Source organism: Condylostylus longicornis, unplaced genomic scaffold (assembly GCF_029603195.1).
Source record: "Condylostylus longicornis isolate FDR11 unplaced genomic scaffold, ASM2960319v2 ptg000004l, whole genome shotgun sequence".
In the NCBI taxonomy this organism is placed as follows: domain Eukaryota; kingdom Metazoa; phylum Arthropoda; class Insecta; order Diptera; family Dolichopodidae; genus Condylostylus; species Condylostylus longicornis.
The window spans coordinates 21,195,637-21,219,583 of NW_026577973.1; the positions used below are offsets into that span (position 1 = coordinate 21,195,637).

General features: G+C 23.0%; 1 protein-coding gene across 1 annotated transcript in view; it reads left to right on the forward strand.

Annotated features, from left to right (window-relative positions):
- Nucleotides 1–1,561: 1,561 nt before the first annotated feature.
- Nucleotides 1,562–23,947, forward strand: part of LOC129614268 (protein Wnt-5) — a 173,015-nt gene continuing 150,629 nt past the window's right edge. The window contains exon 1 of the mRNA XM_055528795.1: nucleotides 1,562–1,694. The gene's annotated coding sequence lies outside the window, so the exon portion shown is untranslated. The remainder of the gene's footprint in view (nucleotides 1,695–23,947) is intronic.

Below are 23,947 nucleotides of genomic sequence, written 5' to 3' on the forward strand. Positions count from 1 at the left end.
TAACATTTTGAGTGAGAAGACACAAACATGGCTGTATATAATTTTATCATTTTGTATTAACTGGATCTATAAATGTATTTACGTTTTAAATAATTCATGTTCGATGTTGGTAATAATGTTGTAATACTTGTTTTATCTCAAACTTGCATTATATTGTCATTGTTGCAGAATAAATTAGCATTCACTTAACAACACAATTTATTTTACATTCATTTATGTTTTGCTACTGCAAAAGTGTGTTGTTATGATAAGTATGCGTTGCGTTGCTGGATAAATTAAATTTTAATAATAAATTTCCGTTTATTAAACATTAAAATTTTTGAGTTATATATGTATGTATATAAAAATGAAATTAAAAATTTTTATTATTAGTTGTTTGCCATAAGACACTCATATTGATCATCGCGAAATTTGTGAAGTTGTTTAGAAAAAATTTTAAAACAGTTTCTATAAAAGATTTTAAAAAATCTGCCGGCTCATATAAAAATATGCGAAGTGATCTAGCATAGAATCAGGTGAATTTTAAAACTTTTGTTCACTGAGATTTTTGGAAATCAGCCCCATACCGAAAAAGGGATAAACACATAATTTTAGTTTGCATAGCTGCAACTGATATTTCATAGATTTTAGTAGTTTTAAAAAATTTACCATAAATTACCAACTAATATTAACAGTTATTTAAAGAATTAAAAATGTCGTTCATTGCCAAAAATAAATCAGTATAAATAGAGCTAGTAACAGCGATTGGTCAAAATATAAAAAACTAATGAAACAAAACTTTTTTTAAATTTAAAGAGTCTTGTTATTCATATTCAGACAATATATATTATGTTACATAGGTTAGTAAGAAATACAGAAGGTACTGAATGAAAATTTAACAAACTACAATTTTTTTTGTTTAGATGATGTTATACGTTCAGGAATCTGGAATGCTATCACTTGTCTGGCCAGGTTCGGCTGCAATCGACGGAAGTGAAATTATCACAATTCTCATTTCTTAAAGTGCTAGAGCGAAAAGTTCCTTAACTGATTCTATAGTTGCGAATTTATTCATAATTTTTGCTTAATTTTTGCTATAATACTCGTACAGAATAATTTTAATAACCAGATCGAGGTAGTTTTGAACTTGCACAAAATTTTTTAAAAATTTGTACTTCTGTTCGAATTGTTTTATGACAACACATACACTAAATGCTACTGAATAATGCATATTTGTTGCACGCATATTAAAGGTGTAGTATAAGCCAACATCGAAAATTATAAAAGAAAATCAAAAGTTATGTATGAGAGGATTTCATTTCCAACATTTATTAAAGTATCATTTTTCTCTTTTCCTAATATTATTCAATGTAAAAATGTTTATATATTATTTTTTTACAATAATATCAACATGTTGCTAAACATTGTATAAAATATTTTCTTTTTCCTTCTTTTACCTTTAAAATATTTTCGTTTTATTCTTACCATTTTTTTTTTGTTTAATTTTGTTTTGTTGCTCAATGTTGTAGATGTTGTAGTTCTTTCTGTTTGATTTCATTTTAATTCATCAGTTGTTTACAAACTGCGCACGTGTTCGGTTCGGTTTAATTTTCGGTGTGTAAAATAATTTTCTAGAAAATAGAAAATTTTTGTAAAAAGAAAAAAACAAAAAAAAAAAACATAAAATTTTATTATTTCTAGTGTTGTGTGTATGTGTAAGTTTGAGCATAATAAATATTATTATATTTGTATATATATGTATAGTTTCACAATACAATCATAAATATTATTATTGTTTTCCTTATTTTACAATAGTAACAACTTGCATCGCGGTTAATCCGACGGCAGTAATTTTTATTAATTTTATTAAATTACAAAAAAAAAAAAAAAAATAATTAAATAATTGAATATGAAGAATTAATTGGATTTAAAGTTAAAAAAAAAATTTAAATTTTTCTTGAAAATTAAAATATTTTTATTTAATAATTTCAATTTGATTTCAAATTCTTTATTGCAACCGAATACTTTTTAAATTTTTTAAAAATTTATTTATATTTTAATATTATATTTTTTTTTATTTAATATGTAAATTATTTTTTTCATGATTTTATTTTTATGTTTTGTTTTTTTTTGTTTCTTTTGAATCATATGTAAAACAAAATGTTGTCACTATAATAAAGTGGTGATTAATTTGAAAATTTGTGCTTCAGAAAATTTCATTCTTTATACAAGTTCCGCTACATTTTTATTATTTTTTCTCTTTTTCTCTTAATAATATATAGGAAAAAGGATATTATTATTCTTGCAACTTCCGAAATGAAATTATAGAAAAAAAAGCAGCAAAAACAAAACAAAAGCAAAACGAAAAAATTTTTGACAGTGATTTCTACTCGACGTTAAAAAATAAAGTATTTCTTTTTTTTACTTTTCTTTCGCAAATTCGTTTTTACTTTATTTTTGTACTCTTAATATCCTTTTTTTTCATTCTATTGTTGTTTTTTGGTTTCTTAGTGTTCATTTTGAAAATTGAAAATTAAAAAAAAAGTGAAATAAAATAAAACATAAGAGTATTTTTTTTCTGTCGGTTTGTTTATTCTTGGATTATATTTTATTAAAAGAAAAATTATAATAAAAATAGCAAAAAAAACCGATTTGTTTTAAGAAAATAACAAAATAAAACAAAAAAATAATCAAGAGTCTAAAAATATTTGGCAGCTCTTCGAATTATAATCCTTAGATATTAAAAGGAAAAATAGAAAATTTCTTTATGGCATAGTAAAGAAATAAAAGAGAAAATCTTTTAAAGTTTGCAAAAAAGAATATTTGTTTAAGAAAAACTAAAACAGAATAAAATTATTAATTTATTTAATTATATTAAAATAATTCGTATAAAACTCTTAAGAGAGAAAGAAAAAAAATTTAAAACAATTCTTTATTTGTGCTCTTATTATTGTGTTATACAAGTGTACAAGTCCAATAAAATAGTTTTGAATTGAACAAAAATAAATTAAACTAATTAATAAATGTAACAATATAAGTAATGCAAATTATTGGATTATAAATTCAATTTGGATATAAAAAAAATAAAACAAATAATAAATATATAAGTAAGTATATTTAAGAAAAAAAATATAATTAATAAAAATTATATGATGCTTTTGTCACAAATTGTTTTCGAATAATTTTACAGGTATGGAAAATCTTTTTATTGGTGTTCATTTTTAAATGAATGAACCTCGTAATATGTTTGTATATACAAAATGTATTTTATATTTAATAATACCGATTAAGTATTTTTTTTTTAAAGATTTTAAATTAAAAACAAGAAAAGATAAGCGTTTATCACAGTTGAATACTTAAGTATAGCATTTTAAATTGTAAATTTAATAGAATATTTAGTTTTTCTGCTTTTAACTCGTTTCTTTTGGCTACATCATCCATCTGTTCTGAAGTTGTATGAAGAAATTTTCATTGAGTTAATATTATTAGTTTAATGGGCTCAATACTTTAATTAAACAATTACACGTTATATTAGTAATTCGGAACATTGAATTATTTTGAAATGTTTTTTATGAGTACCTTAACACGTATATGATAATAGTATACAATTATAGTATTTATATATTAATAATATTTTATTATTCAGGATATTTAGAAAAGAAGAATATTCTTAATTTATAATCTAAAAGAAACAAGCACTTGCAATGTGAAATTAAAAATATTATTGAGATCAATTATAGTTAATTATTTAATTATATTAAAATTGTTATATATTTTAATTGTGAATTATGTAACATTTTTATTAATTATATAATTGTTATTGCTAAGTTTTTAACATACTTATAAGTACTATAGTTTTATTCTCATAAATCTATTAAAACTGGTAAAATCAAAATGATTTCTAATAAATTTTATGTTACTTAAATATATTGATAAACATGAAATTCAAGTAAAAGATTTAAAGGAAATCTAAAAAAAATCTATTTTAATAAAAAATAAAATTTAGAATATTATTGAATCGAGTTTATTTTGAAAATATTTTTACCTTTTAAAAGATGGTCTTGAATCAACACTTACTTAGGAGTAGTAAGTAAATATTTGTTTTAAATTCGTTTGATTAAAATTCTAAATGATTTTAGTGCTAGATTGTATAAAAGTATAGGAACGCATCTTTATTTGGGCATCATTCTGTTCTATGCATGTAATACCACAATATTGTTTTCTACCAACTTTAAATAAACCTGAAATATGTAAACTAGAGCTGAATTTAAAAAAATTTTGAAAGCATTGTTTATTTTAGTATTGGATGATTTATACTTACTGTTACTGTTTAATTATACAATTAATTAAAGTCACGGTTTAGTTATAATCGGAACTTTAAAATTAGAAGTTCATACGTATTTCTATGTTCAACTGCGTCATATTAAACTCAGTTTTAAACAATTAAAGATATTTAACACTATCCTGTCATATTAATTTGTATACCAAAAACTTATGACAAACGTTTTTATACAAATTTCTTTAAACTTTGAAATAAATCAGAAAAAAATGAAAATTATTGGGCTATAGTTCTTATTGTTATACATATGCATTAAGAATATTTCGTAAACAAAAGAAAAACCAAAAAAACATAGATTTAGTATTTAGTTATGATTATTTCAAGTAAAAACGGAAAATATCCTTCAAATTCACAATAAAATCTACGTCTACGTTATAATCTACGTCAAAAAACTCAGTATATGTATGTACTTTATGAAGCTAATTTAATACTTATTATGCTTAAAATTTTAAACTGAGAAATTTGTTTGAAAAAATTCAAGGTTTTCATTAGTAAAGTAATTACAACTACTTATTAAATGAGTACTTAAATTAATTTTATGTAAATTACGACTTATATCATCATCATAAAATATAATTTATTTTTAAAGTTTCATTGGCTGCGTAATTTATTGATTACTTTTTACATACTACGAGTAATACGAGTACCTTGAAATTCGAAAAATATTATTAAGATTTTTAAAATCAAAGAACATTAATCTTTTTACTATTATGATGAAAAGAAAATTTTTTGTTTTATCTTAAATAATTTAAATAATTATTTGCAACTTGTATAACAGTTGATTGTGTCTACATAAATTATTTTAGAAGAAAATATCAGAAAATATTTCAAATATAATAGTCTGAAAGTTAAATATTAAGCTGACACAGTGCCGGAATTACAATATATGCAATGAGCACTGGAAAGCAGGAGTGTCATTAACAATTTAAAAAAAAAACTAAATTTTAAAAAAATAAAAAATCTTTTCTAATTTTTTTCATTAATGTTTTCCAACAAGAGCGAAATTAATTTCAATTCCAAGTTTTAAGTCTATGACTAATCTTGCATTCAGCATGATAATGTTACAAAAAAGTTGTTTGTTATTTTCATTGTGCATTGTTTATTGCTTATTCCACATTGTTCATTGTTATAAAGGGGGGGAGAACTTCGCTATAAAGCAAGCGCAGTTTTTAGAAATTTCTTAGCGTACTGAGCAAGTCACAACGGTACCTAAGTAGACATATAATAGTAGACATATAATTTAAAACTGGAATTCTATAATTTTGCTATTATTTAATTACTGGTTTCATTCTAGTTGTTCAGTCTAGTTATATTGCTCCAAACTCTTCTGCCCATTTTGGTTTTGAGAATAATTATGCATTTATATTGTAAAATTAACATTTATGTGACGCCGGCACGCTTAATGTTATTTCTCAAAAATAAATATTTATAGAAGTCTGAACTAGTTTGTTAAACAATCATTGTTACAAACAAGTATACAAAATTATTTTATATACTTACTATTATATTCGATTTTGATATTGGTATTATCGCAATTCCTTAGGGAATTTAGAAATACGAAAATATTTAGATTTTTAAAATATCAAGGTACAAAAGAGTTTATTATTTTTTTTTTTTTTGAATAAATATTCAAAATTATAATCTTTTAGATTATTAAAACATATTTCAACATTAAAATATATATAATATGTATATTATATATATGTGTGTGTATTTTAGGTCATTAATATAAATTAAAGAAGGGAAATGGAAAATTTTATTGAAACTTTATTATCGCAATATTATAGCTAAAGAATTTAAAAGAAAAAATCATAATTAATAAAATAATAATAAAGTATTTTTAGCAAAACTATTTTAATTTTAATAAAATTTAAAAATAAATAAAAATATTTTACCTAATATTTTGAGAGAATGTATGTAGGTGGGTCTCTTTATTAAATGCGAAATTTTGATTAAAATATTTTTGATTGATTGGCTAAAATACTTATGTTCTCTACTGTAAAAAAAATATTTTGATAGGGTTATATAAGCATGAAAATATGTTTAATTTATAGAATATAATATTATAGAAACACCTGTTCTTTATACATATATATATGTATATACATTTAAATTAGAAGTCCTTTTACAATTTTTAAATTTATATCAAAAGTACATATATACACACATATACATATTGCAATAGCAATCAATCTATTATACAAAAATTTAGCAAAAATATAACATTTGCATTATTATTAAGCAGCTGTAAGTAGATTTATAATTCAAGATATTTAATTATACTTCCATACACATATTATATAGTACCCTAAAAATTGTTTGTGTTGGATTTAATACTCTTAAGTTGATTGACTTTTAGGGTATAGTAAAAAAATATATATACACATGTACACTTAATTGTAAAATTTAAAAAAAAATTTCTTTAGGTTTTAAGATTAGGTAAATTTTAGGTTAATGAATTTGGAGAATTGAAGAAACAAATTCTATAATTAAAATTTCCAATATTGTAAATTGAATTTCTTGATTAAAATATATTTGAATTATTTATTTTTTCCATTTGTAATTAAATATTACGACAAGGTATTAAAGAGGTGATGGTATGTTTGAAATGTGCTCATATAATTTATGTTTTTATTTTGAAGCAGAAAGCTTGAGCGTCTTATACGTAATTATGTTTAAGAAAAATATTTTAATCATGATTGAAAAGGATTCAGTTTTACAATATGGTCGAATGTAAATAATAAGCTAGATTTCTAAAGTGTTCCAACAGGAAAATGGTTCATAACAACTCACAATAAAATTCAAGTTTAATTTTTTAAAATTCTCAATAAGAGTCATGTTATTCTATATTATTTTATGTTTTTACTTTTAAATTGTAGAATAATGTTGAGTAAGGAGAAGAAATTAGTAACCCTGCCATATTGAAATATGTGCTATATTATTAATGTTGAGGAGTTCAATTCATACATGAATAAGTAATTACTGCGAGACTATATTATAATGAACACAGTTTTGAATTAGTGGGAAATATTGAATTATTACAGTTTCATTGTAGATTTTGCAGTTTTTCTCTTAATCCCGAAAAATTAATTATATTATTAACATAATATATTTAATACTTTAAGTTACAGCTTAAAAAAGTGAGTTTACATATTATGCTATAATTATTCATATACTTACTACATTTAACTTTGATAACTGTATTTAATTCCTATACTTTTAATATTATTATTAACTTAAATTTTTATGAGTTACGAGTATTAACGACATTATGTAATATTTAAGATAATTTTGAAATTGAATAAAAGCAACACTTTAGAAATTTCAAATTTAAAGAAATACTTATTAACCCAAATTAATCATAAAAGTAGAATTAGAACACTTTTTATTATTTTTAAAGTATATTTGAGAGTAATGTTATTAGACATTCAAAAAGCGAACCTTCTTAAAATTTCAATGTGTAATTAATTAATTATAAAATTTGAAACAGTTTAAAAATCTGTTGAATAAATTTTTGTTTTTTGTTAAAATTGAATAATTGCTTTTAAACAAGTAGCTTTTGTTAATTATTTTAAATAGCTTTGAATAATTTATAATCGATATTTAGTTAGAACTTGTGGTCGATCGAAATTCTATAACAATATTTTTTTTCAATGACATTTGTTTTACCACCTTTAAGGCTTATAATTTATTTATTTGTATTAAAAATATTATTTTATTTAATTTCTAAATCATAACGCTGTAAATGTTATAAACGTTTAATCAAATGCCTAAAGTATGATTTATATTTGTACATACTTAGAAATACAATATAATAAAGTAAAAGTGTAAAATGTAATAGTTGTCGTGACATAACTAAATTTTTTTTTATAAGCATTATTAATTGTTGCAGTAAGTATTATTAATTGTTAAATATTAAGAGAAAAAAAAATAGAACGAAATTAAGTACATTAATATTGTGAATTCTGTATGGCTTATTTTAACCGACCGCATTGTATACAAATAAGGGAGGTTATGTGATAGTAACAAACTTCGTATGTCAATTTTTTGGTGGTAATGCATTCCTCTATGCGAAAGAGCCTTTAGTAAACTATATTTTGTTTGGTAATGCATTCTAATTTTGTCTGCGTGCGCACTCGTGTAATTAAATTTCGGCTAAAACGATTAATCAACTTTTGGAATATATCAGAATTTTCAAAATAATATTCAACCGTTTTTCTTAATATACTTATATATATCACGGAAAACATGGAAAAACAACTAGTTTTTTGAGCTGAAACTAAGTGTTAAACTTTAACTATATGGTTTCAACTTTCATTTTTGGGTTTTAACAGAGAAATAGTTAATGAATTCCTTGAAATTTAATGTATCAACTCTACGGTTGTAAAAACTATGAACTATAGTAGATTTTTGGAAAATACCATAGGGCTAGGAAACTGAACGATTATTAGGGGCCTATTTTATATATTTTAAACATGTTCAAGAAACTGTAATGAATGGACTTACTTGAAATTTAATATTTTAGTTCTGTTTCAATTCCAACGGTATTAGTTACGAACATTGGTCCTTTGAGGGAAATCGAACAGTATGAAGCTAAGTAGTATGAACAAAATTCAAATAGTTGTAGTTATTAACTAAACGTAATCAACCTTGATTAAAATACGAAGAATTTGTGCGGCATCTTTCTCAAATCACATAATACACTGTGCAATCGGTTATATATTGACCATATCAATCTCTTTTTTTTCTTTCGTTGGTATATACTTTATTAATTGGACATTATTCATACAAATATTGTTATAATTTTGTTAAAAATGTAAAATATAAAAAAATCATAAACAAAAAAAAAATATTAAATTCTTTAAATACCACTTTGCACCCATTTATTTTTTAATGAGACTTATTGCAGTCAGCTTATGGCATAAAAATTTTGAGGTGCATATGTTTTTATATTTGATATTTTTTGTTATGCTACATAAGCACATACAAATGTAAATTTTGAGTATATTAAATGTGAAAATTAATTTTATTTATATAGAAAACCAAATATTATAATATTCGGTTTTGTAGTTTTTCATAGAACCTATGCAATTATAAGTGTATTTGCGTGTATACATTTTAACACTTCCGCATATATGTATGAAAAAGGCAGACATATTTTGTATTTTTATTTTTTTTTTGTTTTTCATTATTATTATTTTTAGATTTCAGAATTAAAATCAAATTTTATTCATAATATTAATGATAATATTTATTTTTAGTAAATATGTATTTACTATGTATTTATTATGTATTGTGACTTGTTCATAATACTTACTTAATATGTTCAGAAAATGTTCATTATTTATTTTAAGGTCCTTGTGTCGGTCCTATATTATTTTTAATATTTTTAAAATATATTTATAAACTAATGAAAGTTTTTTTTTAAAAATATAAAGTGAGTTTTATATTTCAGAATAAGAATAGGTTGTTAAGTAGGATAGAACCGCATATTAGTGCAGTTTCGCATATATTACTCGTATATGACGGTCTATCATAGGTCTTCATGTTCATAGGTCTTCAGGACCTATGTTCATACTATAAATTTTAAAGTTTTCAATTATTATAATTACAAAATAATTAATCTAAATAACTAAAATGAAACATCTATTAGTTAAGGAGTGCTTATTTAAAATTGAAGATTGATTTTCTAATTTTGAATTCTTAAAATTCTGTAAATTTAGCTTAATACGAGTAAGCAACTTGTGAAAAGTGCTATAGAAATGCTTCAATAATACCTTTAGATTTTGTTTTGAAATTTGGAAATCCTCATATTGTAAAATATGATATATTGTTGGATTAAATAAAAATTGTAATTTTATTGGATTTTTGCAAATTTGTACAGATTTGTTGGTTGATTCAATTTGAAGTTCCAAAAAAATATGAATTATAAGTATGTATATATTATAGTAAATAGGCACTCTTGAATTCTTTTAAAAAAATTTTAACAATATTTGAAATATTTGAATTAGGCTATGTAACTTTCAAGTTATTGAGTTCAATACTAAATACCTAGGTAAGTAGTATGTTCATGACGATATTGTTTCGAAATATAAAGCTTATTATATTTTTCCTCCTTCTAAAAGAAAACATTCATAAAATTAATTAATCGACATTCGATAATATTGTACAATACAATATTTACTTTGGTTATTGTTTTTTGAAAATATTTTTCTTAAATATGTAAATAAAAGTATATTTATGGTGAATAGTTTAGTAATGAATATTGCAAACTAATCAATAAAACACAATAATTAATAATAATTAAGTATTTTATGTTTTTTGATAAATATTTTACTCATACACATTTGTGTTAGGTTTTGTATGTAAATAAAAGCTATAGAAATGTATAGATCAGTATATTTACAAAAATAATGTTTTGTGTTAAAAGGATAATTGAAAATTACTATTAACTTTTTGAGAACTATAAAATATGAGTTATATAATAGTTAGAGTAAAAGTTTGTTTTTGTTAAACTAGATGTACTTAGTCAGAAATCAAACATAAAAGGTCCGACTAAATTAAACACATTTAAAAAATATTCGTGTTTTACACGTTTTTGGCTGTTCAATGTTGTTTTTTTTAATTGAAAAATGTAACACTATAAAAATTTTTTGGTGTTCTTTTCGAACAATTGCAATGCAGTTAAATTTAAGCCCTTTTACTCTTTCGAAAATATTAATCATTGAAATAAACTGAAATTAACATAATGTAAAGATAAAACTCGATAAATTTGCAATTATGCCATAATATAAATTATTTGTTTGAAATCGCTTTCATAATTTTGACTGACATAAAAGTCAAATATTTATAATAAAATTTGATCATGCCGAAAGAAATTATTTATGATTTTACAGTCCTCATTCTAAAATATTTTCTCCACTTCCCTTTACTGAAACTTCTTACAAAGGTTTGTTGCTATGTTTAAATGAAGTATATGTAAAAGTTACTCAAAAATTAATAATTCAAAGAGTTTGTTAGCACAGAGTTTTTCAGCATTTTCGGATTTAGTTGATCAATTTTAATGTATATGTATGCATATTTTTAATATAAATTATGAGACACAGACCATTTCATAGGCTTTTTTGTGCATTTAATTAAATTTAAATTTTGAAATTTTCCTTGTGAAAATTAAGAACAGGAAAATACTATAGCTATACTTTTAGCAGGAATGTTTTTTGAAGCGAGAAAAATTCAAATTTTATAACAGCATAACAGTTTTAATGTAATATCGTATAACAGTATAACGTAGATGGAGTATAACAGTTTACCTCTTTGCAAATTTTATTAATTTGTAATGTTGATGTTAAATATATTTATTATTAAATGAATATCCTTGTACCTACATAATTCTTAAAGAAAATTTTGAAACTTTATTTTTTATATCATTTTTCAAGTTATTTTTGATATTGCGTGCAACATGCAGTATTTATTTTTTATAAGTAGTTTTTTTTGTGCATTACAAGACTCCTTAAATGTAAGCACATATAATAAAAACTTTTATCGACCCAAAGTTTGATATAAACTAACTAACGAATTAAATGTTTTCAGCTCTATCTTATAATTATAATTTCTTATGGAAGTCGGGCATTAAATAGAAAACTGAATAAATTTCAAAAGGTCTTTTTACTCTGGTGTGGTATAAGAAATCGCACACAGATACTGATAGAAAATTTTTTATCAAGAATGCCTATTAAGAACATTGTCATAATCTAAATATTTCACAAGGCGGGATCGAGTTTAATTGTGGTATAGCAATTAAGTATTGTTTTACGGATATAAAATGAGACAAAGTAAATGAAGAATCACAATTAAGATTAAAGGATAACACATTGTAAGACAATTGCGACCCACTTCAATTAAGTTAGCATATGTTTGCACATTTCCATAAAAATTTAATTAATTTATAACTAAAAATTATAAAAAATCAAACGAATGTACATTAAATTGCAAAAACATTTGTTATATTTCGCTTTTAATATCATGTTGCTTTATTTCGAAGCGGTAGATAAACTATTTTTGGAATTTTCATTATTTGGGTTCTTCGTTTTTATTGCTGTTTTGCCCTTCTATAAAGAATGTTTGTTCCAATAGGTTTTTTTTTTTACTTATAGCGGAAAATCTAATTTTATCATGGGCAAAAATATTGCATAAAAATAAAATTTTGCCATTTAAGTCAAAAGAAAATCAAAATTCTTGTATGTTTTTTGTTTTATTTAAAAAAATAAAATCTGGCGCACTTTTTAACAAATTGTTCAAGTGACTTAAGTGAATGCATGAACTTTTTGTCACCTTGTCTCTTAATTATTTTGTTATTAATGTATCGTAACGCATTTATTTGCCCATTTTCACGAAATTAAAATAAAAACAAAATTAATGATGATTCTGTTGTGTGCGAACATTTCACAGTTAATGCATACATGCACATACATAAAAATATTTTGGATATTTTAGAAAAAATATTTAATTATGTTAGAACATTAAGTGACATACAATTGTTTTGATTTTTAAAATAAAATTTTACTTAAAATATAAAAAACTTTTTAGTAACACACTAATAATTTTTTGAACCTAAGAATGCCATATTATTAATGTAATTGCTAAATTGTCGGCTTAATTTTTTTTAGCGCCTAGCCTATTACCTAGCGCATTTGAAATTTTGAATTTCAAGATGCTATGGCTAAATACCAAGATTTCTTTGAAATTTTTTTTTAAATTTTCATTATTTATTTATTGCAACTTCTAAGGTTATAATTAAAAAATAATAATTTTTTTTGCAGAGTTTAAATTTGAAGAATATCACTTTCACATAAATTTATTTAGAAAATTTTGCCATAGCTCTATAGCTTAAAATTTTTGTTTATGCTTGAAGCTGAACTTTTGTTTGACCCTTATAACTTTTTAAGAACTCGACGAGTTTATTAACAAAGTCAAAAGTTTTTATCTGCAAACGAACAAGCCATTATAAATCTTGCATTAATATACTAATTTAAATTTGCTGCTATACCTTGTTATCATGTAATGAAATTGTTAAGTTTCATATACTACTTCAGTATGAAATAAATAGATACTCGTATTATCAAATTCAAATTAGGAAATCAAAAGCTAAACATGTATTGTATGTTTCCCGACATAAACAGTTCCATTTGTATATGTATGTATATACATAATGTGATATATTGAAATTAAATATAGCTATAATATACTTTTGCAACGTGAATTTCTTTTATACTGTATGCACAATAAAATTTTACTTAAATTAAGTATCTGTTTTTTTCAATGGATTTTTATGTGTATAAAATTATAGGATTTGTGTCAAAAGTTCACCAATCGAACTTTGTTATAAAATTTAATGATTGGAACTTTTGCAAATACTTATATCCAAATATTGCAACTGTAGAAACTTAACGCTTTTCAGGATATTATGTATGAAATGCCGAATATTTGTTAGTCAATTATAAAAATTTATTTACTTCTGCATAGATTGAGTATTATGTATAAGAATGTCATAATTACGCTTATACTTAACACATTTTCATGTCACTGCTGCTTGTGCAGTGTGTGTGTAAGCTATTAAAAGGAAATGATCGCACATTTTATTGAAGTTTTTATTTTACAAGTCATGTTTATTACTGCTATAAAAATTTTCAATAACACCATAGCGTAAAGAGAAAAAAACACAAAATATATTTTCTTTAAACGTTTACATAGTGTATAAAAGCTGTCAGGAAAAACTTAAGTGATAAGCATTCCAATTTAATAAAAATTTTTATATAATAAAGTTTGATATTATTGCATACATATATGTATATGTATATGTGGATATATGCTTCGGCTACGTACTTTATGGTTATATTACATGTAGATACCCATCGCTCTAGTATTTGTATATATGCATGTATATTAATAAGTGTGCATTTAAAATTATATAATTTTTGAGAAGAAAGCATCAAATGCTTAATAAAATTTCAGATGTTATTTTTACACTATAATTTTAATGGTTCATTTGATCTAGCCATTAGCATAGTAGTGTTAAAGTAAATGATGTATATTTTATTTTTAACACCATTCAAACAAAAAAAAAAGAAATTATTGAATAAAAATTTTTGTATATACGATGCGATAAAGCAATAATGTTTAGTGCATATTAACAGTACATTCATAAATATACTTTTTATGCAATTTCCCATCAGTGGCATTTAAACGAAAATGGGCAGTGAAAATGATAACTTTTTGATAGAATAAGTAAAATTGAGTGTTACGTATATAAATTGTAAAATTAAAATTTTAAGTTGTTATGAAAAATATTCAAATTGTATTCAACGCAAGGAAGGAGTCTCCTCTTGAAACATTTCGACAAACCAATTCAAAATATAAAGCTTTTCTCAGAATATTTTAAAATTTGAATTTATAATATAAAATGAAAAACTGCTAATTTTTTAAGCCTGATTTAACTTTAGCAGTTATTTCCTTAAAAGTTAACAGATTTTGGTAAATTTATACAATAATTCCATAACTTACTTAGACTCACCTAATGCTCAATAGAATACTTAATGTATTGTATACATAATAGAATATTTTTTAAAACACTCATTTTGTAAAGTTATGAAAATATTAATAGAATCTTCTGAAATTTTTAAAAATATCAAGATCATGACTCTTTTGTTGCAAAACGGAGACTCGAATATAAAAATTTTGATTGTGTACATTCGATAACAAAATTAAATCTTTATAGAAATGTCACAAAAAAAAATTTTCCTATTATAAATTTGATCCAATGAAGTTTTTCTATCTTATTACAAATAAGTAGTTACAGGCCAGAAACTATGTCACGTGCTACGAAATATCGTCATTTTATTTGTTTTTTCAATTTCACATATGTATACACTTGTGTACATATATAAAAGAAAAAAAAATGTGATACTAATTATAAAAAAAAGTTCCCAGACAGAACAATTTAGTTCATATAAGAAAAAAATTTTTTATATAACTAGCTATACATATATGGTTTTATTAGATATATTATGGGAGCTTCCAGACACAAATAATTTAATAGATAATTGATTTAGACGAGAAATTCACTTTATATTTATGGGTAACAAATAGCAAGCAGAAAACAAAAAATCTTTAAACTATTAACACATGCAGTTTAATTAAAGAAACCACACAAAACAGAGATTTATGGGTGATTAATGAATTTTGAATACTTACATAAATATTTCTGACTTTTTTATTATTCCAACCCTATTTTTATGCTTTAACATTTAGCGTAATTGAATATATGTATGTACATACATTATGTATGTATGTATAAGATCATATTTGTTATTTGATTAATATTAAAATCCTATTACATTTAAATATTGAATTTAATCAAAATTTATTAATTTTGCTTAAGAAAAATTGTCAATATTATAAGGATAGTGAATTTTTTAAAGAAACATCGTTGATTTTTAATAGTTGCTGATTTTTTTTATAATTTGTAAGCAATCGGGACTTAGTCTTATAAAATGGCACAGATATAAATCCACAAAAAGTAAAAATATGAAGTTTAAAGGTGGTTTTAATAAAAATTATATTAAGTACTTATATTTAAGCATTTGCAAAGCTAAAATTATTTATGAAAGTGTAATAAATAAAATTATAGTAATGACAGCTCTCTATATTAAAGCTGCAAAGACTTTGATATAGAGAGCTGTCATTACTAGAAAAGAAAGATTAATAATTTAAATAAAATAAAAAAAATATTAAAATTAAAATATGACAATAAAATATTTATGTTTAATGCTTCAGCAATATTTTAGTCAGGAATTACAATTTTATTCTTTTATAACATTATATTTAAAATTCATTTGAACATACATATGCATATACATATAATAGAATGTCGTAAATATTCATAATGTATTTAATTAATTCACAATGGTTAAATGCTTAAATCACATTTTTTCAATAATTCATTTGATAAAATCTTAAATTCTTATTTTATGGATTTTATAAGATTAATATACACTTTCTAATTTAAGTTTCAGAGCTTGACATTTAATTTTCTACAAGTGTATGTGTACGTGAGTGTACATTCATGTTCATGTTATATGCAGCTGAATGCTTCTGATTCAATAAATATATATTAATTATAATAAATGTAAATCTCATACCATTTTTTTAAGCTTCAAGATTATTATATGAAGTTTAATGCATATATGCTTCATACTTTAAAATTTTATAGCTATTATTTTATTCTTTAAAGTAAAAGTTATTTTGATGACATAAAATGCATAATGACTTTAATCATACATTCAGGCACCTATAATATTTTATTTCGTTGAAGAATTGTAAACATTTTATTTACGGCCATCAAAAGATTATATTATTTAGGAGGCAAGAAAAAAAAAAAAAGTATAATATCAATTAACTCTGGTAACAATAAGGTATGTGTGCATGTATTTTAAAATATTTGCTTTAATATAAGGGAGCGACTTTTATTTGTCATTATAAAATATTAATTGTCAAATTAGTTTTTTTTGTAACGTAAGGGGTGGCGTTTAGTATTTTATCAAAAATCATCATTCATTTTTGGTATTGAAAAAGGTCAACTGCTTAGTAAATAAATAAAATCAATTTGGAAAAGGTATTAAAATTTTAAATTAGCTAAATATATTGTAAAAAATAATTTCAAATTTTTAAAAACAACGCATGAAAACTATTGCAAAGGTAATCTAAATCCAATATGCAACAAAAAAAGCATAAATTAATGTAAGAAAAAATCAAAGTATCTGTAAAATTATTTCTGTCATCTTTCATAATTAGATACCTCATTCATTTGATTACTGGGCATTCCATATCACACGAAAATATATTTCTATTTGAAAAAAAAAGTAATAATGTATATATGTATGTACAATGGCATTTGAGACGGTTTATCTTCTGTGTCACCTCCCGGTTACAACCAATCTTTTCTTTAAATTTATCAATAATTTCTTTTCATTTTCAAAATATTGAAGCCCGTGAGGATAGAATTACATTTACATTTACAAGGGATGTGTTCTGTAATCACTTGAAAGGAATATAAAATATTAATCAGGTTCCCATCAGGTATGTGTATGAAATATTTTTATTAGCTTGACTAACATAAACGAAAAGATATTTACGACAATGTCGATTGTAGTCTGTAATGCAAGTAAAGGTTAGCGTTTTATTTGTCATTCTCTTAAATAAATTTTAAATAAATGATCTTGTTATTAAGTGCCGAAGAGTCGAACTTACATCTTTGCACATACATAAATCATATCATTACATATTCAGCCTTAAGTGAATTTATGCGATCGGAAATTCTTTTTTATATAAATTTTTTTTTTGGATATTTAAGATTTATTTTTACGGTTTCACATAGAAATAAAGCAAATTCATTTGATTGAAAAAGTCTTTAATAGAAATTTACTAACACAATAATGAAATAAAAAAAAATTGGCTTATAAAATTTAATTCAACAACTTAGTTTGTTTATATACATACCTTTGTACATTTATTACATATGTGTGTGTACGTCAATTTTTGAATTATTTTAAATTAAGTGTATGAAAATATTCTCAGATGCATTTTACAAGGAGACAATTTTTAGTAGACAGATCTTATAACACAACACAGAAAATAAAAACAAGTAAAAGAACAAAAATATTCTGTACTTGTGACAATGTTGTGTAACTTACACTACACGTATGATATATGATACGTTGAATCCTTATGACGTTTTCTTAAAATTTATATTGCCATGGAAAAATTATTTTTCTTTTTCTTCTGCTAATTTTTTCTTTCTTTAATAAATGTGTTACTTTTAAGTGCGCTTCAGAATTTTTTATTATTAACATTAATTTTTTAACAAGAAGTTTAAATTGTTGAAAATAATGTTCATACTTGTATAACATACAATTTGTATTATTATATTATTAAGTACTCGTATATGTTATATGTATAACAATTTGTTAGTATGTAAGAAAGATTTTAAATTTTTGTATAATCTTGAAGTGCTATAGTATTAAAATTTTATATAAAACACAATATAATACGATACATGATTACATTGCACAATTTACAATTATCGTAGTTTTATAGCTTTTATTTTCTTAAGTCCTTGTAGATATGTATGTATTCTTTAGAATTCACTTATCCCAATAAGTACCTATATGATTGTATATTATGATTAATTTCATAAATCCCTGAAAATTTCTCAAACTATATTATACTTATTTTTGATTTTATAAAATTGAGAAGTGAAGTTTTTGCAAACTCATAAGAAATGCTTGAGTACTTAGTAATTTTGATTTATTTTTAAATATGTATGTATGTACATATTATATATATGAATATATAGGAACATAAAGGAAGAATATAAATTCATTATTCTTATACTTAACAATAATATCAAAGATTTTTGTTTTAATTTTGCAGTTCCGATCTCACGTTCTCATAAAAATTTTGATTTAGAAACCCATTCAAATTTATTCATATCCAATAGTGCAGACTCCTCGGATTTTGTTAAATACTGTGGTTGAATTTGATATTCATAATAATGTGACAAGAAGCAACACTTTTACCTGTGCAATAAGTACTACGATATAAGTGAACTTTGTAGTTCAATGGAAAAATGTTAACATTTAACATTAATGGGAATAGGTGTAGAGTTAACTGTGTAGCTACTCGGTGAATACCTCTAAACGAAAGAATGATTCAATACAGTTATATGGTTTTTTCTTTGAAAGTACTTTGTTTTTTCATATAGTGACTTTTTTGTGCATCTAGTTTGTACTTAACTTTGATAATATTGTATATAGCCTTAAATATTTTAATATACGATTACATAACTTTTGAAATTTTTTGACAAAGCGCATTCACAAGATTTTAATCATTTTAAAGGAAAATATTGTCCGGTCACACTGTTTATTATCGAAATTTCATATACTGTTGCTTCAATATATATGTATATAGTTTCTAAATTAATTCCAAATTCAAAATTAATCTATTAAATTCATTCTTAAATGAAAGGCGAAATTTAAATTTATTGTTTAAAAATAAAATATTAATTTTGTTAAATATTTTGCAACCCAATATAACTTAAAAATTTATAAAATTGTAAGTATATAAATTTAGGTCAACTCTACCATTCACAACTATTACATACATATACATATGTATATACATACATAAAATAATTATAAATCTGAATTGCAGTAATCAACAATTTGATTTACCCAAAAAAAATTAATAGTTCCTTGCACCAGTTTTCATTGTGTTGATTTTTCTTTTTTAAACAAAAAAAAAATTTATTGTTAAAACGACATCACTTTGCATAATTTTTATTTTTTTTTTTGTATTCTCATAATACTCCCATTTTTTCCTCTTTTTTGTTTTTAATCTTAAGTTTCCATCGTTTAACACCCATTTACATTCAATTAAACAAAGTAAAAATACTTTCGAATCACCTGTTGTTTAATTAAATGAGTATATATACGTGCATAATTGTATATATGTATGCATACAAACTTACATACAAGCTACATGTTGAACAGTTTGTTATTATACTCATTCTATAATACAACGAATGTACTCGTAGCTATAAATGTATGTATGTAAGAAAATAATAATAATATTGCGAAAATTCAACCGTAAGAACAAAAAAAAGAAAAAAGAAAACATGAATAACTGATTTTCCGTGCACTTAAAAACATAATAATATTAAAATAAACAAGGAAAACTGCACGAAAAAATAATAATAATAAAAAACACACAATGTATGTGGCACGTACCTAAAAATTTGAGTAATTATAAAAGAAAATTAAAAGAAGGCAGGTAATATGGAATAGTTGATCCTTACGATATTAAGAACATTCTCGTACTTAAATCAACTGCACTCAAGCAATTGGCATATATGTGAAAAAATGTTATAAAATTAATTTTACTTTATTTCGAGTTGTTGTGTGTGCCATTTTTGAACGCAAGAATAGCTAGTATTTATTTTTATATGTAATAAAAAATTTAATAAAAACGATTTTTTACTTATATAATAAAAGAGAAAATTTTATTACTCGTATGGTTCTGATAAAGAATTATTAAATTTTCTTAAGTACTATGCATACAGTGAAATAATAAAGAGTGTTACAAGATTAAATTTTAAGCTTTGAATTAAGTAGAGGGAATGTATGAATCATGAATGAATGCATGTGAATAAGTTCAAACTTATAATATTTGTCCAAGATAAATAATTCATTAAAGACCTTTATAACGAATTTTAATGGAAATTGTTTGAGATGCAAATGGCACAACTTAAAATTGAATTCATTGAAATTCGTGTAAATGAAATCGAGAGTACTTGTATAATTATTAACTATGTAGAGAATTTAATTTTTTTTTTTACAGAGGTCTTTTATTTCACCTCTCATATTTAAGTTCTTTCATTTGAATTTTGACGTTTTCACAAATGGTTTTGGATTTTCGGTAATATGGATTCGACAATTTTATTTTACAATATTATATTTATAACTAAATTCAAGCTCACTGTTCACATATACAAACAATCAATCTATCTTAAAATTTACTTTTTTATTATACCGATTTTTCATTTTATTCTAAACGGGTTTACTATTCATTTTCAGTTCTAAATTTGTATATATTTTAAGTATATACAACCTTAAATGTTGTTCTAACTTAATATGCTTAAATGATCATAAACATTAAAAGAATTAAAGAAAATATTAAAGTAAATTTTCCGAAAAATATTTCATTTAGTTTTATCCTCTCTTCTTTACAATTATACTTTTTAATGTAGGTGAATAATGGGTATGGTGAGTATAGCAATAAGACTTCTTCATATTACTGTATATATCTATATACAATTTTCTTCATTGAATTAAACGAACTACAAATAAATTCAATTCATATTATGATGCTAATATTCCCATGATTATTTATTTATTTTCCTTTTATGTACTTAAAAAAAATAAATAATAAATATGCATGTATATACATAAAATGTAAATGTATATATAAGATATTTTAAATATCAAAACAATGCACAGAGAGGGCATTAACTTTAGCACACTTTTATGGTTTTATGTATATATACATATATCTACTTATGTACCTACCTACATTTCCCATTAACATTTAAGTAATTTTCAAGATTTTTCACGTATTACCAGTTATAATCCCCAATTCATAACATTCTTGTTTTTCCTGGTTTTTCTTTTATTATCCAAAAAAAAAAACCATTTGTTTAATTTTTCCATTTTCCTTTACATTTTTTTTTATTTTTAGCTTATTTCTTAAAGTATAAAATATTGTTTAATAACAGGAAAAAATCTAAAAAAAGATTTTTTTTTTCAAAGTATAAACCAAATGTCGTGCCGCTTTTATTATGTTTTAAGTATAAAAGAACTTTTAAAGGTGTAAAAATGTTGTTGTTTTTTTTTTTAATCACATGCGCTAAATATGTGTAACTAAAAAATTTGCATAAATTTTATGATTATTTAAATATTGGGGGGCAAAATAAAAAAACACAAAAGAAAAATTTAAATAGCAACTAAAGCAACAAACAAACATGCGAACAAACAAAAAGAAAACATCAAACAGCGTCATTTTATGTTGTTGTTCTTGTAAGTAGTTATTATCCTCATCAATAACAGAAACTGGGTAACTATATGTACACCTAACTCTCGAATTACGTAGAAGTTTTTAACGTGATTTATAAAAAATCTCGTTAAAAAATCAAATGGAAGACAAAATGGAAGACTTTATAAAAAATCAGGTATGGAAGACTATTATTAAAAGCTGCAAGTAAATATCCCGCTGTCAAATAAACTTATATCAATTTTTCGGTGTGAGATAACGCTTCTAGTTTTCATGGTATTTAATGCCAGTTTTTAAATTAATTAGCGATAAAATTCAAGCTTTATGTTAATATAAAGTTTTTATACTCTGCAGTTTCTCTTAAATTTATATAAGTACTTACAAATTTTTATGTTAAAAATAAGAACATTTTTTTTCAATAGAGATCGTTTTTCCAAAAATTTTTTCAAAATGTCAAGTTTCGGTCTTTTATATTTTTGTTGACAATATTTTGGTCCAACGAATTTCTATAAAAGTAAAAATTACCATAAAATTTTTCAGAAAAATGATTACTTAGCGCTCAGACAGACATGCAATTTTTAATTTTGCAGCAATCCTCCGCAATGTATGCAAAATTATATGCTAATAAAATAACAGATTTATTTTAGGGTCAGGTGTATTGTGTATAACAATACACGTGGTATTAAGAAAAATGTGAGAAAACTCTTTTGTAAGTTAAAATTTCTTATAAAAAACGATATTATGTACAATGATTATTTTAATATAATCATTTATTTATAATAAATTAAAAACATTTAAATACATTCATATGCATGTACATATTACATTCCGTGTAAGTACATGTATGTACATAATTATAATAAAATCGAATAATAATAGGTATATATATATAATATATGTGACAACGTTATTTTTATAGTTAATTATATACAAATTAGCAATTTTGTACCAACAAAAGGATTAAAAATTGTAAATGGTTTCAGAAAAGGTACGTGTATACAAAGTACTTGAATACACTTACTTTCATTATAAAAATGTACGAGAATAAAAGTAAAGGAAAAAACAAAAAGGTGTAAATATTCATATACATGCTTTTATGACACAAAAGAGGTTACTTAATTGATTATTATTATATGAGTTGTAAGTATATGCAAGACATATTACAGATTTTAATGCCATACAAATAATGAATATTATTTTAAATACCTATGACCTTTGAATAAAAATTATTTTAACTGGCAAAAAGATAATGGGAATGTTTTACACTTGTTGACAGAAATAGTTTTATTATGATAAATGAATATGAAGTGAGTCGTAAAAGGAGTCAAATTGATGGAATTCATTTGTTGGCGCATTTCGAACTCAATATTTAGTTCTTAAGGGGTTGATAACTAATCTGTATATGATATAAGTAGTAGCAAAGTAGATTGCAAAATTCTTTAAATTTGATTAATAAATACTAAAATATTATTGTTCTTAAAATGAGTAAATGAGTTCTTAAAATTATGTCACTAAGCAAGATATTGAGAATTAATGGGATGGGGATAGGTTCAATTTTTATAGCAAAACTTGGGTTCAAAAACTTAGCGAAAAATTTAAAAATAAAATTACAACCATTCCTGTACCTAAACCATGTAGAATAAAATTTCGTAAAGTAAAAATAATTTCCAAATGAAATTACACTTATAAGAGGATTTTGTTCGTATTGTTTACATATAATAGGGAAAATATCAAGGTCGCACCAAATTTGCCATTTCGAATTTTTTGTTTGTCTATGAGATTTTTATATTCTTGGCTCAACAAATTTGGAAAAAAATTTATGTTTAACCTTAGTCTTTGAAATTATGTAATTATGATAAACTTTCGGGTTAGATTAGCTGATTAATTCCACATTATTTATTATAAAGAACGGATTCACTTTATATTCTATACTTCGGCTCTATTTATTAGATAGACGATTCGAGTATT